This window comes from Carex rostrata, chromosome 21 (genome assembly GCF_964058835.1).
Source record: "Carex rostrata chromosome 21, lpCarRost1.2, whole genome shotgun sequence".
Classification (NCBI taxonomy): Eukaryota; Viridiplantae; Streptophyta; class Magnoliopsida; order Poales; family Cyperaceae; genus Carex; species Carex rostrata.
The window spans coordinates 1,539,056-1,559,203 of NC_135938.1; the positions used below are offsets into that span (position 1 = coordinate 1,539,056).

The 20,148-nt window shown below is 35.8% G+C and overlaps 2 pseudogenes across 2 annotated transcripts in view; both read right to left on the reverse strand.

Moving 5' to 3' along the window:
* The window catches only part of LOC144573610 (receptor-like protein kinase FERONIA pseudogene), a 102,056-nt pseudogene extending 84,343 nt beyond the window's left edge, over window positions 1-17,713 (reverse strand). The window contains exon 1 of the transcript XR_013518046.1: window positions 17,590-17,713. The product of XR_013518046.1 is annotated as a receptor-like protein kinase FERONIA pseudogene (transcript). The remainder of the gene's footprint in view (window positions 1-17,589) is intronic.
* On the reverse strand, window positions 14,595-17,512 carry LOC144573608 (receptor-like protein kinase FERONIA pseudogene; annotated as a pseudogene). Its single transcript, XR_013518044.1, has one exon. The product of XR_013518044.1 is annotated as a receptor-like protein kinase FERONIA pseudogene (transcript).
* Window positions 17,714-20,148: the final 2,435 nt, after the last annotated feature.

The window sequence follows — 20,148 nt, forward strand, 5'->3', positions numbered from 1 at the left end:
CACTGAATCCAAATTAAACCAAGTATACGTATAATATAGGTGTAGGCTCGGTCGAGCAAGAACTTGCGAGACCATACGAGACGTCCGATCCTTAGCTTAAGCGGTACGCTCGTCAAAAAGGTGCGGGATTCTTGGACTTGTTTGATACTTTATTTTCAGGAATTAAACTGTTTATTCGTTTGTCATGTTGAATGATTAATTGTTGCATATTTTGGAATTCATACTGCATATTGATTCTTGCATAAATGAGAAGGATTGAATGGTTTTAGTTAAGGTTGATTTGCATGTTGGTACGGTTATTAATTGTTTAGTTCTATGAATTGTTCTTGTTGTGAATGAATCTGCCAGGCCGACCTGTTTAGGTGGCTGGTTAAGGTAACGGTGGCCTATCCGTTGACCGGTGTTTATGAATTTGTCAGGCCGACCTGTTTAGGTGGCTGGATAGGGTGACGCTGCTGACTTATGCGTTTGACCTGTTAGAATTTGCCAGACCGACCTGTTTAGGTGGCTGGATAGGGTGACGCTGCTGACTTATGCGTTTGACCTGTTATGGATTTGCCAGATCGACCTGTTAAGGTGGCTGGATAAGGTGACGGTGAGCTATCCGTTGACCATGTGTTATGATTTTGTGAGACTAACCTGTATGTGTGGCTTTGAGATATATTTGCTTGAGATTTAGCAAAGTTGACCTGTATAGGTAACTTTGATTCTGTGTGTTGCATTTGTGTCAAGTTGACCTGTATTGGTGACTTGTAACCGAACCTTAGGAAATGGTTAAGCCAAACAGCAATTGCAGATGGGTGTCCGATAAAGGTTCAGCTTGGTTGGCCATCTGTAGGCGCTTGTAACCCTACAGATGTGGGTTTGATAACGGTTCAGCTCGAAAGAACATCTGTAATTGCTACCAGCCCTAATGAACTGAGTTAGGAATCGAGTTAAGCCAAAATAGTTGTTGTGTTTTGAAATCCATATTGAAATTCCGTAAACTGTGTTTCAGGTTGATTAACTGTTGTCGAGTAGTGGCATTCTGTTATTTATGTTTTCTTATATACTGTTGCATTGTTATTGTTTGGGTTTCATTATTGAATATAGAGTTTGATTGCAAGTCCAATAATTCATATGTGGCAAAATTCGCACTGAGAATTTATTCTCACCCCCACCTTCCCCGTTATTTTACAGGTATTGGTGCGATGGATTCCGGAGAGGCACGAGAGTAGTAGGCCTTAGTAGCTTACCAGTATACGACCCTAGATATGTTTTGTTGTATAGATTTAGGGTAGGCCTCGTGGTTGGTATCCGGATGAGATACTTATATTGTATTATTTACTGTCCAGACTGTGTACTCTGATTTTATATATTAGAAACTTGTTTTGAATTGCGTGTTGTTGGTTTAAATTTGGATTAGCCTTGTAAGCATACACGGCGTTGTATGCTTACGGCGGGGGACTGTTACTACCCGTGGCCGCGGGGTGTGACAATACCGAAATACTTGTTTAATTCCATTCCAATGTCTTCTGGTTGGTTTGGAACTATATCTTGCTAACACATTTACTGCAAATGAGATATCGGGTCTCGTATTATTTGCAAGATATAATAATGCCCCGATTGCACTTAAGTATGGTACTTCAGGACCAAGCACTTTTTCATTATTTTCTTGTGGGTGAAAAGGATCATTTTCTGCATTTAGCGATCGTACAACCATTGGTGTGCTCAAAGGATGAGCTTTATCCATATTGAATCTTTTTAATATTTTTTCAACATAATTTAATTGATGGATAAATATTCCATTCTTTAGATGTTCGATCTGCAGGCCGAGACAAAATTTTGTTACACCAAGGTCTTTCATCTCAAATTCATTCTTCATTAATTTTGCAGTATTCTCAATCTCTTCAGGAGATCCAATAATATTCAAATCATCAACATACACTGCAATGATTGTGAAACCTAGATTTGATCTTTTAATAAAAACACACGGACTAATTATATTATTTTTATATCCTTCTTTTAGAAGGTACTCACTCAGTCGATTATACCACATTCGACCAGATTGTTTTAGCCCGTATAAAGATCTTCTTAATTTTATAGAGTACATCTCTCTAGGTTTTGACTTATATGCTTCAGGCATTTTCAATCCTTCTGGGACTTTCATGTATATATTACTGTCAAGTGAACCATATAAATAGGCTGTTACAACATCCATAAGTCGTATTTTTAGATTTTCTGCAACTGTGAGACTTATTAGAAATCTGAGAGTTATCGCATCCACTACAGGTGAATACGTTTCTTCATAATCAACTCCAGGTATTTGTGTAAAGCCTTGTGCCACTAGCCTTGCTTTATATCTCACAATCTCATTTTTCTCATTTCTTTTTATGACAAATACCCATTTGTAACCTACAGGGCTAACATCATTGGGCGTTTGGACTACAGGTCCAAATACTTGCCGCTTGTCTAATGAACTTAATTCTGTTTGTATGGCATCTTTCCATTTAGGCCAATCATTTCTTTGTCTACACTCTTCTAGAGTTTTTGGCACATTATCTTCTTCGTTTATAACATCGCTTGCTATAGCGAATGCAAAGATTTCATCAACATGTGTTTTATTTCTATTTAATATAGTACCATTTATTACATAATTTATAGAAATCTCATATTCATTTGGTACTTGAGTTTCTTCTGGAACTTCATCAACCTCTTTTGGGTTTTTATCAACTTCTTCATGAGTTCTACCATTAATCTCTTCTGGGATTTTATATACTTCTTCAGGAGTTTTACTATCAACCTCTTCTGGGGTTTTATTGACTTCTGCAGGAGTTTTACCATCAACCTCTTCTGGGGTTGGACCAACTGCTTTATTATGCTCTTTCCTTTTACGTGGATTTACATCCTTAGAACCAAGTGGTCTTCCACGTTTTCTACGCACATTAGATTCATTAGATATTTTTGTAATGTCAATTCGAGCGGGTGCGTTTATAGCTGGAATATGTGATTTAGTAACTCTATTCGTATTTGTGAATGCATCAGGCAATTCATTTGCAATTCTTTGCATATTTATGATCTTTTGAACTTCGAGTTCACATTGACCACTTCGGGGGTCAAGATAAGATAACGATGAATTCCAAGTTACTTGTTTATCCAGTTTTTGTTTTTCTTCCCCTAAATTTGGGAATACTGATTCATTAAAATGACAATCAGCAAATCTTGCTGTAAAAACATCTCCTGTTAATGGTTCTAAATATCTAATAAAAGAAGAGTTAAAACCAATATAAATTCCCAACCTTCTTTGAGGTCCCATTTTTGTGCGTTGTGGAGGAGAAATTGGAACATATACTGCACAACCAAATACCTTTAGATGAGACAAATTTGGTTCTCTTCCGGAGACCAATTGTAATGGGGAATATTTATGATAAGCAGTTGGTCTTAATCTAATTAGTGCAGCGGCATGTAATATGGCATGTCCCCATGCGGAAGACGGTAAACTAGACCTCATGAGTAATGGTCTAGCAATTAATTGTAATCTTTTAATCAACGATTCTGCCAGAACATTTTGTGTATGAACATGGGCCACTGGATGTTCTACTGTAATTCCAATAGACATGCAATAATCATTAAAAGTTTGAGAAGTGAACTCACTTGCATTATCAAGCCGGATTCTTCTGATTTGATAATCCGGAAAATTAGCTCTCAATTGGATAATTTGTGCTAATAGTCTAGCAAATGCAACATTTCTTGTTGCTAACAAACTCACATGTGACCAGCGTGTTGATGCATCAATTAACACCATAAAATATCTAAACGGTCCACATGGAGGTGTAATAGGTCCACATATATCTCCTTGAATTCTTTCTAAAAATGAAGGAGCTTCAGGTCCAACTTTATTTGGAGATGGTCTAATAATTAGTTTTCCAAGAGAGCATGCTTCGCATGTCATATCTTTTGATAATAGGATCTTCAGGTCCTTTAGGGGATGCCCATTTGCACTTTCAATTATTCTCCTCATCATTATATTTCCTGGATGACCCAATCTGTCATGCCATAATGTAAATAATTTTGGATCAACTAACTTCTGGTTAGTAACGGTTAACTTCGGGTTAGCAACCATATTTGATTCTATTTTACTTATATAAGTACTATATAATCCAGATGACATTGCTTGCATCTTTTCAATTATGATCTTCTGGCCATTCTTAATAGATGTGATATGAAGATACTCGCAATTTTTCTCATTCATAGTTTCAATATGATAACCATTCTTTCGAATATCTTTAAAGCTTAGTAGATTTCTTCTGGATCTACTTGAATATAATGCATCATCTATTATTAATTTTGTTCCTTCAGGTAACAAAATACAAGCTCTTCCGGAGCCTTCTATTAAATTACTTGTGCCAGATATAGTGTGAATATTAGTCTCACCAAGATACAATAGTGAAAAATATTTCTTACTTTTCAATATGGTATTAGTTGTTCCACTGTCTACCAGACATGAATCTTCATTACTTATCATTGCGTCAGCCATTTTCCTTTAAAATGCAAAAATAAATTACTTTTATTCATTTTCATAAAAAAAATTAAAAAGTAAACTAAACTTTTATTAAACATAAATATAAATTTTTATACTATATTTTCTCCCTAAGTAATAATATATATTTCTTCATTGACATTATGGAAGAAATCTGATACATCAAGATGTATATCCACATGGCATTCATTTTGGAGTCATATTCAGTAAAGTTAGTTTCCACATTTTCCCCTTATTTCTTGATTGTGGCTTGATATAGCTCTACAAAATATTTTGGCGTACGACAAGTACGCGACCAATGATTTATCATCCCACATCTGAAACAAACATCTTTAGGACGTTTTTCTTTCTCATTAATATGTATTTACAACATCAGGTTATTACTACCATAACTTCAAGTTATGATAAATGAAAAATGAGATAAATTCAAACTTTGTGAGATTTGTCATATGTACTACAAAATAGATACGCATTAACTTCAGGTTATTAATGCCATAACTTCGGGTTATGAATGCCATAATTTTGAATTATAAATGTCATAACTTCAGGTTATCAATGTCATAACTTCAGGTTATCAATGTCATAACTTCAGGTTATTAATATCATAACTTCATATTATGAAAAGGGAGATAAATAAATATAAATAAAAGAATACGTAAATTGTATGAATAAATAAATAAATTAAATGTATTAATAACTTCAGGTTAATATTATATAACTTCAAGTTATAATAAAATATTTTATTTAATAACTTCTAGTTATTAAATTGCTTGGCTGCACAATTGTATAATTTAATTTGAAATAACTTCGGGTTATATTTTCATCTGATGACCTATAATAACTTCTGGTTATTATATTGATTTTATATGAAAATTTCTAATAAAACTTCAGGTTTTAATTGAGAATAACTTCAGGTTATTATTCATCCAGTGGCCTATAATAACTGCTGGTTATTATATTAATTTTATACTAAAATTTATAATAGAACTTCAGGTTGTAAATAATTCTAATAATAACTCCAGGTTATTATTTTATTCAAGTAATACGAACTTCTGGTTCTTGATAAAATTTTAGTTGTGATAATAACTTCAGGTTATTACTCTTATTATTATATTCATGTAATATGAACTTCAGGTTCTTGATAAACATTTAGTTTTGATAATAACTTCAGGTTATTATTTCATCATTCACTTCAAGGAATGATTCTTATAAACTAAAACAAATATAATCAAAAATTTAAATGAAATTTAAATTAATGAAAGATATAATAATTAATCACACAAATTACTTACATGATTACTTTGCAACTTCTTCCGAGCAATTCGTGCTGATAACATGTTGTAAAATTAATATAAAGTTACAACAAAAGTAAGTAAATAACAAGAGAGATAAAGAGAGCAACAACAAAATTGTATTCTCCACTATTGTATATAATATGTGTGTCCAATATTCTCTATTTACAAAGCCTCTATTTATAGGCTAGAAAGAGATGTTACAATAAAGGAGAAAATAAATGTCCATGGTAGTGGGGATAGTGGAGGTAGTGGATAATTAATATTGAAAGTTATAGAATGAACATCCACATAAATATATTTTATAACACTTATTCAATTCTAAGAAGCTTAATACTATTATTTTAAATGGATGTTAAATAAAGAAATACACTGACTACATTCAACTGAGACAAGAACGAATGCCAATATCTCAATAGTTTAATAAAGTTCAATCTAGGAAACCATCTTTATTAATTTTAATGAAACAAAATGAACCTATCTTAAGATTGGTCGAGACAGTAAGGAAAAATACAATATTGACGAGTAATTAATTCAAGGATGAAATCTTATTAATTGTGTGTGTATATATATATATATATATATATATATATATGGGCTACGGTGAGTTGCGAGTAAAACACGTTTCTACTTCACGCAATATCTTCATTTTCAAAGTTCAAAACGTCGATCCGAACCGTTAGATGTGATCTCCATATTGAAATGTGCTTGGAGACCAAATTTTACATTTTTTGGAATTTTTTTACTATTTATTAAGTCACTCATTTCAATATGGAGATCACATCTAACGGTTCGGATCGACGTTTTAAACTTTAAAATCGCAAAATACGAGTGTGAAGTAAAATAGTCGCTTTACTTCGCAACTCACCGTAGCTCATCTTTCTCTCTCTATATATATATATATTACTAATGGAAATCTTGGACTTTTGAATCATGTGATAGATTTAGATATGCATCATCAACACTTGGTAAAAATATGTCTATCAATATAAGTTAAGTGTATATAAGAGAAATAAATCAATAGACCAGGAAGAAATACGTTACAATATTTATATGAAAATATTGCGAGTGCATTATTAAAGGAAAGTACCATTTCTTAACGATCATTAAATTGTATGATAATACTGATTTTCTTCTAACTTCAGATATCTTGCTTGAGTAAAAAAAAAATAGGGTATACGTATCCAGAAAAGAAATTCATGATAATACTTATGTTTATTCATGGAACTAATCATTTTTAATTGGGAGGAAATCACATGCAAGAAAGATTTGATATAATCATTGTATGAGATTAAAAATCATCGTTACTTCAACCATTGGAACGTCTATGGTCCCTTTTTGGGGTTGTCATCGTAACATGACCCATGTAGGTGTCTTGCACCGATTATAGGTTGAACTATGCATGAAATAAAACAACAAAGAAATAAATAAATAAATAAATAAATAAAAGAAAAGAACAAGAATTAAACTAAGCCGTATAGATTTCATGCATTGTTTATGCGTTGGATTTTTGTTGTACCCTAAAATGTTGCTAAAATGAGAATAGCAATATTTTAGTTCTTGGAAAATATCAACAGCTCTTTAAGTTGGATTAAGAGCAATGCATTGAAGTTTAAATTGTGATTCCTCATGAGAAACCATGAATTTTGATATATTATGCACATTCTAACTCAAAATGGTTGAAGAGTTATGAATTTTCAAAGAAATTGCTGGCATGGCAACCTCTGACTGGTGTCACATGGCTCTGGGTACCCATATCAATAACCCTAACTTCTCTGTGTGCAATTTGGAGCACTCAAGCTTAAAACTGATGCCTTGGGCCCACTGTCAGCCTCTCAGTGAAAATTTCGTTGACTCCTGAAGATAGGTAAACCCAGAGCATGAAAAGTAAACGTGTGAACCAAGCCGTCAGCCATACTCCAAACCCAGCTAAGCTTGAGCTTGATTAAAACCCCAGCGCTAGTGCGCTCTTGACCCCTTCAAGGCGTATGCACTCGGAGCATTATGCACCGCGCTAAGACCTATACATGGTCCATGCTACGCCAAGCTTGAACAAAAGAGGGAAAAGATCACAGAGGGAGATCTGGCATGCGGGTCCCATCCGGCAGTCTCTCTGTTCGTATTTCTCTATAGCTAATTATGAACCCTAATACAACTAATTTGGTTGCAAGCATACAATCTTGTCAAGTAGTAGTTCGGGTGTTGAATCCACAGGGACAACTCGTAAAGTACTGGTTCGTGCCAATTCACTAAGCTAGACCGCCGGAGTTTGGGTTGGTTTCTAAATCTAATTAAATCGAAAGAAGCAAATAATAAATTTCTTGAGTCTGATTCAAGTGTAGGAGTTCCAGGGACTTTGGCATTCCTATCCACTAGAGTCTCAATCTACTCGATTCGTGTTTCTAAAGCATGTGTGGGCGTCTTGTCTAAAGTGATAATAGCGTTCACTTCACGGTTAAGTACTTCGCGGGCTAATATCATACCTTTAGGTTACCTCAGACTTCTCGGTTAAGTACTTCGCCCTAATAACCTATTCTTTACTCTTTTGTTCAGGGAATTAACACAAGTGATTTTTAGTCGTTGAATAAATCTCTAAATCCATGTATCGGAGGAGTAAGGTTAAACCACCCAATCCATGTATAAATCAAGCATCAAAAGAGTAAAACGCTAATAGTCAATAAAAACCACAAATCGAGTAAGATAGAGTGCACCTAGTTTCAAGTTTTATATACCATCGCCCCTTGAGAGGAGATTAGCATCCCATATGGGTGCGAATGGTTACAAATGGGATGAACAATTTGTTACCAAAGTCTAGAGAAAGAAAAATAGAGTAGAGAATACAAATCCAAGCTCAAATCTCTTCTCCCTCAAGCTTCTCCTTCTCCAAATCGCCCTAGATCTGAAACCCTAGCTATTGAAATCATTCCCCGCTGGAGAGAAGTGTGCAGTGTCTGCCTCCTTTTTTGGAAAGAGATACGGGCTATACATATGGTTCTAGGCCTATAGTAACCAAAGAATCAGAAACTGCGAATAAATTGCAGGTCGCAATCAAGGAAATTGCGGATCGCAATTTTGGTGCAAAATAGTGGCAGTGAGCTGCTCCAAGTAGTTCTGTCTTTGCAGGTCATAATTTTCCTCTGATTCTTGCCTCTACGTGCCGTCTAAGTTCTCATCGCGTTTGGACTTGCTCCAAATTGTTCCCATTTGCTTCTAATACTTGAAAACACATCAAAATATAGTAGTATCTCGAACATGGTGTGATATCTAAACAAAATGGCTTTAAACTAATATAAGGGGATAGTTTTAGAGACCAAATCCTACCAAAAATGTATATAAAATTTGGGCTTATCAAATTCCCCCAAGCTTGGTTCTTGCTTGTCCCTAAGCAAGTTTAAGCTCGAGAGCCGAGGGCTGGTCTCTCAACTAATCGAGTTCTAAAGAAATGTCCTAATCCTACATGCAAAAGATAGTGGTTGTTTTGAAAATCTCTCAAATTCACATGACATTTGCTCATATCTCTGAAAATTCTAACAAAAAGAGTAATGCTCAATTATTTCCGATTCGCTCCACGGGTGTCTTTTCTGAGTATACAACCCACACTCATTCTTTCCACATTGCCCTGTGCTTTATGATTTTCGAAAAGATCGTAAGTTTCTTAATTCTTCCCCCTACAAATGGAACCTGTCACTCAAAAATTTATCCAAGGAAATTTGAAAGAAAGTCCATGTTAATCCTAAACTTCGCGCTTTTTTACTTCGAATTCCTTTGAAATTTGCAAATTTCTGCGCTCTTAAGGCTGCCTCGTGCCTTATGTGGTATATTTGCCCGTGGACTAAGTCCTAGCACTTATTAAGGCTTACAGTTTTTTTTTGTGTGTCGAGCGTGTAGCTTCGCGTGCAACATGCAACCAAGTGAGATCCTAATAATGAATTCATTGATTTATATATTTTTGGATCCACTGGCTACTACATCATTCTCTCTTAATTAGTCTCATTGATTTTCGGATTTTTGCGGGTTCGGTTCCATTTGTAGGACAAGTCCAAATTCCAAAACCTTTAATCCCAAGAATATCATAACATACCAAACCTTAACTTCTATCGTGGTTTCCAATTCCATTCACCATGGGTTAGTTTAGAAATGGTTGATCAATATTCCTTGTTACTTTCCCTTATTCCCAAACAAGATCAATTCCTTTGAAATTTTTCCTCAAAATTTTTCAGATTTTTTCAAAATTGTCCACCAAAACATAAAAGAAAATAAAAGAAAACAAATAGAAGTCATGCAAACCCTACGTGCAAATGCAGATACAATCTCAATTTCTCTCCCCCAAACTTAAACCGAGCATTGCCCTAAATGCTCCAATTCTAGTCATAAAAAAAAAAGAAATGAGACATGATAATCTTACAATGGGTGATGGTAATGTTGCGGGGGTCGACTCAATCTGACCCCCCATGTGGGTCCTGCTGTTGAGTGCGGCTAAAACGTCGAGGCGGCTGAGCGGGCATCTCCTCCTCCTCGTAGTCACCTCGCTCCAAATACTAAGCATGCATGCGGCGGGTGAGGGATCATGTCTTGTACAAGAGCTGATCTTTTCATTGTACTCCTGTTTCAATATCTCTCTGTGGCGTACTACGCTTTTTTTTTTTTTTTTTTAGCCTGTGCTGCCTCTCTGGTGCGTTTTGGGACCATTATTGTGACCTGCAAAAAAATAAAATTGCTCAGTTATTCTGACATCATAGTAAGGTGAAAAAATAAGGGAATATCCACTCCAGGGTAGTAAAGAAAACATGACCCTCTTCAATATAGCATGGATTGCTGAGATGGCACAATATAATTGGTTCAAACTCCTACAAGTGATGGGCTATAATCTGAACCCTTGATAACATGATGAAAAAATGTAGGATGGAGATCATACCAGCATAGGTTCTCCAAAACCCTAGCCTTGAAGACTATATATACCCATGCCATGCTATAAAGAAGAGATATACAGAGAGAGAGAGAGAGATATACACACAAGCAAACACCCTGTTAACATAGCCATAGTTCAAAGCTTAAAGCTCTTTTCTTCCTCTCCTCTTTTCTGCCAAGTTAAAAGCATAGGTAGATTTCCACTTTAAAGGAATGTAGATGCCATGTGTGGCTTAGTTTCATGTATATACTATTATAAATGAATGAAATGCAAGCTTACTTGGAGCTTGTTTTAATTGAAATGCTTGTCTTTCTTTTTTTTTTCTCTTTTCTTTTCTTCCTTTTTCTTCTTTGATCTGTGCCTTTGTTTATTTCTTTCCCTTTTGATTTCTTTTTACTACTATCAGTGCCTTAGCTCAGGTTCATAAGCTCAAGGCATTGAGTTGTTCAAATAAAAGCTTCTTATAACAATCCATGCTATATTGAAGTATAAAATAAAAGAAATAATAAAGAGATGAGGCAATGGCAGCTATATAGCTGATTTTAGAAGCCAATGAGTCTAAAAATATAAATACTTGTATTTCCTTTTATTTTCTTCTTATTTGTCTTGATCTCTTCCCTTTTCCTTTTCTTTCTTTTTTGTCAAGAACACCAAAACACAAATATAGATAAAAGGATTAAAAGTGATAAGCTCCATATGAGTTAGTATATTAAGAAATAGTCATGAGAAGTTGATGTTGAATTACATCCTTTTATTGATTACCTTATTATACAAAGCTTAATATGGAATTAAATAAAAATGTTAAATCCATGGACTCATGTGTTGAAAGGAAGGCAGAGGGGGTAAAAGTGTTAGGAATTGATGTTGCTTACATCTTCCTATACACTTTGCTCTCTTAAATTGTTCCTCTTCAATAATAGTGAAACTTCAAGGACTTATTTACACAAATACATGACAGAGAGCAAGTGAAATAGAGCCATGACCATGCTCCAGGATTAATGCTCAGTGATAGTCATTAAATAAGTAATTTGTGCAAATTGAAGGACTCATATGCATATATGGTGTTGCTGGTACAAAGGAACTCATGATCCATTACCAGACCTTGACCAAATACTGATTTTATGCATATCCATAAAGTTATTAGGGTGATATTAGGCTTGTACCAGCCTTTATACCAAGGCATGACCATTGGAGGTCATACTGGCACTATGCATGCACCAGATGACATAGTCTGACAGATCAGTCAGTGCAGACTGATATGTCACTTAAACCAAAAATTCAAATTCACAGATAGATAGAGAATTCAAAAACAACCAATTTAGTGTCTTTATTTGTATTTTTATGATTTTTCTACTATTTTCTATGAATTTTTGAATTGGACTTTTTAAATCTGAAATTCTGAGAATAAACATATATATTTTCCTTCAATACCCCTGGATTTCATGAAATTGTTAAAAATGGAAATAAAATTCCTAAAATTATAAAAATTGGCATACATGTTCCTGACAAATATCTCTTTGATTTTATAAAAAGAAATCTCTTCATTACATAAATTTTTTTTTCATGAGAATTCTGTTCAGAAGAATTTGAAATATATGCTCTCATGCATTATATTTGATCAGAGCCTAAGTTCTACCAAATTGAAATTCCTCATGCACTTGGAATCTTTCTAAATGATAAAAAACGGTCTCTTAAACCTTTGAATTAGCTCCCATGATGATGTACCTACCATCGGTACCAATTCAGTGTGCAGTTAGTACCTGAGATTCTTGAATCAGGTCCAAACCCTGTGCAAACCTCAAATTGAACCTCCTAATACCTTCAATGATCCTATATAAGCTCAAGAAATCGAAATCCTGAAGAAAATCACAAATAAACAAATAAATCAACCAAAACCGACCCAATGCTCGATCGATACTGATCGGTACTGTTCATGCCAACACCGCCGTCCTCGATGGCCTCTGGCGGACGACAACCGTATCACTGGACTCTTGACACCTTCACGATCACAGCCATGCCTTTGGCCGGCACAGCCATGACCGGAGTCGGCCGGAATCGTCCTTGTCAGAAGCAACCCTAAACCATATCGGGTCTGCGCGAATCTTTATGTACCCGTTTGATCCGATGAACCATATTCAAACTAAATCCAACGTTTCCCGATATAGAACCCCATCTGTCAGTTGTTTAATTCATTAAATGATCCAGCAGAAATCTGAAAGCATAAATGAGCGGCCTCCGAACCTTGTGCACTAATTAATGATCCAGTGCACTCCTCAAAGCTCAAAAACCCAACTCAATGTCCTATTGATCAAATCATATTCTGCATTGATCTCAGAGCCTATGTGATGAAATCCAGACCTTTGCACACTGATTAAGAGATCCAGCACACATTTTAAAGACCTAAATCCAAATCTTAATGTCTCAACACTAATCTCAAAGACCAGAAATCATTAAACAAAGATCTTTTGCAAATATACCCCTGTTTATATGAAATTAGCAAAAAAGCCCCTAAGAACTTACAAAAGGTCCCTGGCTGCATGAAATCTCTTCAAATTGGCCCTTGGAAGCCATATTTGTATTTCAACCCTGTAAAAAGCCCAAATTACAGTCTCAGGTCTCCAGAGATTTACAAATAACTCCCTGAAAGTATAAAAACTTCACAAACAAGCCCTTCTCAGTCCTTTTTAGCCATAACTTCTACGTTTCAAGTCTGAATCAACTCAAACTAGTTCCAAATGAACCCAAATTCAATTTGTTCTTCCCAGGCAGTCGGGACATTTATATAAAAAAAAAATCGGAGGGTATTTTTAAAATTTTCTTTTTTTTTAGGGTATTAAAAAAAATGGCCGGTTTTAATTTGTTCTTACCAATCTTCATTTTAATTATTATTTTCGATTTTCTATTTAAAATAGTTTTGGCAAAAAATCAGCACCGGCCACACAATTTACAGAAAATTTAAAAGAATTACTGAATCATTAACTTTTCCTTCACAAAAATCCAACACAAGCCACACATGTTTAAATTGATTCGGTTTCTTTCAATTTTTGTGCTAATATTTAATTTTATAGTTATTGTTATTATTATACTAAAATCTTTAACATGTTTTGAGCCATAAAAGATATAAAACTTCGTGCGATAAATTGAAATTTCCTTCGGAATTTTTGATGAAAAAGGTATCAAAATGCTGCCAGCTGGATCTATATAATGGAAAAACACAGTTTACATCACCATCAAAACTGCAAATAATTCGGGACTATAACAGCAAAATACAGCCCAGCTGGAAATACAAAAACTCAATATCACAGAATTTTTAATTAATTGTTTTATGAAAAAGGAAAAGCCACCTTAGATCCTGCAAAATTAACCCCACAATTCTAGCACAGTAAAGTACCAAAATTGATTATGGACCTCTCTCATCCTGGTACAATGTTGTTGAAGAGCCTATGCTTCTGAGACATTATATCACAGTAAATTATATTCACAGTTTCCTCTCCATCTTCTTCTTCAGAGATTATTTTTATTTACTAATCTCCACTTGCTAAGCAAGATATATTATGTATTTAACTATTCTAATTACAATATCTTATTAATAATACATAGCTCATAAAAGTCAACAGCTCAAGGGAACCTATCAGAAATCAACCTCAGGTCCCTGTCACTATTAAGTCCTGTGCCTTTACCAGTAAAAGCCTGAATAAAAATATCAGATATCAAGCTCAGGGAATGAGGGAAACCTATCAGGCACGGGGTCATTAGGTCACAAGCGAACAATGTTGATAAGATTTCTCACAAACAAAAAATCAACACCATCAATTTTCTTCGATATTCATTTTAAGATGATCCAAACAAAGTATTTTAATGGAATATGTTCATCTATTATGTCTCCACTCTCCAGTTTTATTATTTTCTATTTCAAATATCGGTACAAATTACACATATCTGGTTTATTGGAATATCAAGGCAACATATTTATTGCCAATCAATAAATACTTATATACTACATTCACTAAAACAAAACAAACAAGTTTCACATGATATCAACGATTCACCTCCCCTCTGGGTTCATGATCTGTGAGAAAACGGCACTAGGCATGAGCCTGTCAGAATCTTCACTTGCAATGCTCCTTCCTCCCATGCTAAAAGAAGTAGTTGTAGTGCTAGTCGATTCGGTAGTAGGTTCATTAGATAGCTCTCTCCTTCCATGGGGGGCAAATGGACTCTCCTCTGCTGAGGTGGTCCCACCAATCATACTCCCACTCTCATCTGCACTGGCTTGCAGCTGCTGAGCAAATTCTAAGTTCCAAAGCACATCTCCGATTGTCGGTCGGTCGATAGATCGTTCAGCCAAACAATTTTTGGCTATCTCTGCAATTTTTTTGAAGCATTGAGGTGCAATTTTGCCTCTTAGGTATGGATCTATGATATCTTCTAGAATTCCCTTCTTCTGACAAAACACGGCCCACTCGGACAGGCTCACTTGCTCTCTTGGCAGATTAGGAATTATCACCGGCCTTGCACATAACACCTCAAACAAAACTACACCGAAGGAGTACACATCAGATTTATCTGTCAACAGTTGCCACTTAAAGTACTCGGGGTCTAGGTATCCGATACTCCCCTTTACAACTGTGCTTACATGTGATTGGTCCAATGTGGGCCCTGTTTTTGACAACCCGAAATCTGACATCTTTGCAACCCATTTTTCATCTAGAAGAATGTTGGTTGATTTCACGTCACGGTGGATTACAGTATGCCTGGCACCTGTGTGGAGGTAGTGGATTCCTCGAGCTGCACCTATGCAAATTTCAAGCCTTTGATTCCAAGTAAGAGGTGCATTTCGGGATTTGTAGAGGTGTTCTCGGAGTGTCCCGTGAGCCATGTAATCGTAGACCAGTATCATTTCATTTTGATCATCACAGTACCCGATAAGAGAGACAAGGTGACGGTGACGGAGCTTTGACAGCATCTCAATCTCTGTTTGGAATTCGTGAAAACCTTGATCAGATAATGGGTTTGCCCGCTTGATTGCAACCTTAGTTGACCCATTATCAATTTCACCCCGGTAAACTCTTCCAAACCCCCCAACACCGAGAACTCGGGAATCATCAAACTCATTTGTCGCTGCCAAAATTTCGGTGAATGAAAAATGTCGGCAGATATTGTCCGGCAGAGGTGAGTTGTAGCTACCATTACCGGTACCAGTACCTGTACCAGTAGTATTCGTATTGGCTGAAATATCAGATTGCGAATTTGAAATCCCGTAGATAGAGAGTGGGGTCCACACAGTTGTACCATCACTTATCTTACCCTCTGTAGACTCTGTTTCTTTCTTTTTCTGACGTTTGCATGTCACAAACAAGAAATAAACAATTAAGGAAAAAAACAAAACACCACAAGGGACCCCAATGGCCAAGCCAATGATTTTCACAAGCTTTTGCTTCAAGGAATTATGGTTACCATTTGTCGAGTTTGGGTTGATTGTGTTTTGGGCTATAGGCACTGGGTTCAGACCAGCAAGGTTGTTCTCGGATACGCTCATTTTAAAAACCTCAAGACCATTCAATATTGAATCAAAGTACTCAGTTTTTGTCGAAAGATCCGGGTGAAGTGCGACCCACATATCCATTTGACCCAACCCAGCAGTAATAACCACATAATCCATGTAAGTGGGTATACCGATTCCTCCACTGTATACTATAACATCGAATTGGCTTTGTGCTGTCTGGTTATTAATGTAAATAAAGAATACCCGCTGGTTAGGCTTGGTCATTGGGTATTGTATCTCGCAAAAATGGAATCTGAGGAGGTAATTGAACCCAGCATCTACGTTTAGGATCCAAGTGAGATTGTAATTCAAGTTGATTTGTGGGTTGGGCCCCATTGATCGTGCCGTCTCGTACACTTGAACTGGTGCAATATATTGTGGAATTTCTGGTGGATATTTAATTGTCACATTAGTGTCATTTTGAAAGGTGACACCAAAAGCTGCACCGAAAATATAGTTTGAGTCGTCTTCCCATGAGCGGTACAAACCTGAGTCTTCAGAAGGAGCTAAGGGCCGGCCGCCTACATTGAGCCGGTACATTGTTTGGAAAGCCGTACCTTGGTCATACGGAAATGGGGTATCAGCACCATCAGCATAGTAAGTTCTTCGAGAACTGAAGATATCAGGAGACGACATGATCTCAATTCCATTTACAAAAGCATATGCATTTGGCTGCTTGGTAGAGGGTGAAAAGGTTAAATTTAGAGTACTTGACGTGACATTGATGGAGAATTCCCGAATGAGGTACGCATAGTTCAGCGCATTTACAGTTATCAGGGCACTGAAATTGGAGAGAAGAGTGTAAGGGCCAGCAGTGGCAGTGAAGAATGAATTGGCTGCGGGGTAATTTGAATAATTTGTGGGATAGAAATAGAGGCGGAGGAAGTATCGGCCGGGAGAGAGAGGGAAGGTGTAGGTATAATTTGCGGTGAAGATACGGGCAGTACTGAATGGTTCTTTTGGTACCGCTGGGTCCTGGTACGGGATTGTTGCATTTTGGCTGGCTTCATTAGAAATATATTTTGAACCAATGTCTCCAACCCATGAGAGGTTCTCATCAGTATCGAGGGAGGTTTCTGATGTGCCACAACTTAACAGGATGTGAGTGGCGTTGGAGTCTGCCGTGAAAGTCGGGACGGCAAAATGGAGGGTTAAGAGAGGAATAAATATTAGGATTAGAGAACATGTCATGGATTTCATTGTTTGTTTTGTGAGATTATTGATGGAAATTGAGCACAAGGTTGATCCAAATTTATATCAAATCAGTGTGTAAAACTGCAAAAGTTACTGAGAAAAAGGTGATAAGTGGAGTAGAAGGGATTACCAGTAAAAACTAAGAGCACCAAAAAGGGATAGAAGTCAGCAGAACCAACAATTGTGGTAAGAGGAACAGAAGAGAAAAGCTTACCAGAGACAGAGAGAGAAAGTTCTTGAGTAAGAAACTCTGTGCGGAGTGCCTAATACCAAACTAGTTTAGTTTTGGCTGTGTCTTTATAGAGATATGATCATAGCTGAGGCAAACTAGTCAATTAAGACTGGAACCATGGACACGGATTCCAGACTGGTAGTGACACATTTGATCTTATTCATTACTTTTCTACTCTGCAAATCAGTTTTCCTGTGGCATCATCTTTATGCTTGAGTCATGTTGTGTAATTTCGCTCTATTAACTAGTCATCAATTAGAGAGACTATTGGTAAACCATACCGACAAGGCTGCAATTGATATATTATTTATATATGTTAAAAAATCAGAACTGGGAACGAGTCAAAGTGAGGGAAGAATTAGCGAGATTCGAAAGGCAAAGGTGGGGACCACAAGTCATGATCAGGCTAATGGATTCTAACGAATTGCTCTTGAGGCTACAGATGGGATGGGTGTTATCTAGAGCGAGAAACTGTGAGCGCGTTTGCCTTATCCCTTGTAAATCTTGATGGAATTTTTATTTAATTTTTGTGGTAGGTACTAATGCTATTCCAAGCAGTGTTGTAAATAATGGTATATGGTTATCGGACGTACAGATTACCGCTAAACAATTAATCGAAAATAATTGAGAATAATTGGCTATAATGAGAAGTAATCAGCTAATTTATCGAGAAAATCCGTGACGGTTTAATTACCGCCAACGATTAATTGGCCGATTAATCGGCCTAAATGGACATTATGTACAACACTGATTCCAAGTTAACATCTTTATAAACTTTATGATTCAAAGTAGACATCCATAACTTTTTTTGGAACCATGGACTTTGCGAATCCTAAATATCAAAGCCAACTTTTTTGTTTATAAAGCCTAAATTGTCTCTCGTCTGAACTAATTATCCTTTAAAGAACTTATTATGAACTAAAATGATGTCAGTTTTCTCTTAGAAAATGTAAAACTTGTTCATTCTTTTTTTTTTTTATGGTTAGTAAAAGATTTTGTACAATGTCATTGCCCAGCCCAAATGGACTTGTGGCAATATTTAGACCCTAATATATACATAGATTAGATTGTACATAGTTGAGCTAACTTAATTAGAAAAGCTTGTAAAATATCTAGGCCCCCACGGTCCCCTTTTGCTCTAGGCAAATAGAGTCCAGTTGTGTACATTGATTGCCGCTGCATTGATTAAAAAAGTTGGCTTTGATATTTAGGTTTCGCAAAGTATATTCTAATCAATGCAGCGGCAATCGATGTACACAACTTGTTCATTCTTAAATCTTAAGACCTCCAATAAATCAAAGTTTCATACCTTCATTGGATAAATTAGAAAGAAACTGGGGGTTATTGCAGTAAAGCCCATTATCTCAGATATCAGGATAGGAACCATGCCAATTTCAATTTTCTTTGTTATATGTAAAGCAGATCAGATTTTTTCTTTTATCATGAGAGGGAAAAAAAATCAATTTCCCCATAAAAACATCTTAATATCCAAAATCTTCCATAAAAATTTAACATTTTTTTCTGTTATCCTCTTTTATTCATTAAATTTGTTCTTTAGACAAATATACCCTTTCATTTTAAATGGACTTATCCCTTTAAATTAGCAATATAATTAAATTGAATAAGAGGGAAAAGAAAAGAGATGCTTTATCTTCTTCATTTGGTTGTATCTCATTTTCAGTTCAGTCCTTTATACTGGCATGAATTGTAAATATTTGGCATTATGGCCATGTACCAGTGGAGAGCCAAGAGACCATATATGACAACATATACAAATCTAACCTGATCTTAGTTAATATGCTTCAACTTGGAATACAAGTTATCAGAAATGTTAATTAACGGATAAAACTTACAAATTACTCCGTTAATCTTCGTGCGGAAGTGGATCTTGCAAACGTAACAGTATCACTGGTTCTGCAAGGAATCACAAGCCGAAGCCGAAGCCGAAGCCGGAAGCCCTGCGTTTTCCACGACCTAAGACCTTCAAGTATTAACAGAGTGCTCCTTGGTGCTCTCTATCTTTTATCTCTATTTTGGCAGTCACTATACATACGTTTTTGTACTGATTAAATGAGAGAGAGATATGAATGGTTTATATAAAACCAATGCACCTATTCATAAAGGGTCAGCACCTATTCATAACGGGTCACAGTTTTGGATTTGGGTTTCCCATAACGGGCGTACCATTCAATAAATCCAACATCTCCCACTCGCACAAAATGGGATACCCGTTATAAACTAAGAGAACGTAATCTCTAATCTCTGTTTAAATTCATACAAGAAAATAGGTCGTGACCAGCATATTTTAATTTGAGAGTCTATGTTGTTATCTAACTATTAGGTATGTATAACAACATCTAAGTAGAGTAAATATGCAGTACCCCAGATCATCAAGTTACATTTTTAAGTATTACATGATCTCTTTTATTTATTGATACAACCATACTTATATATTCA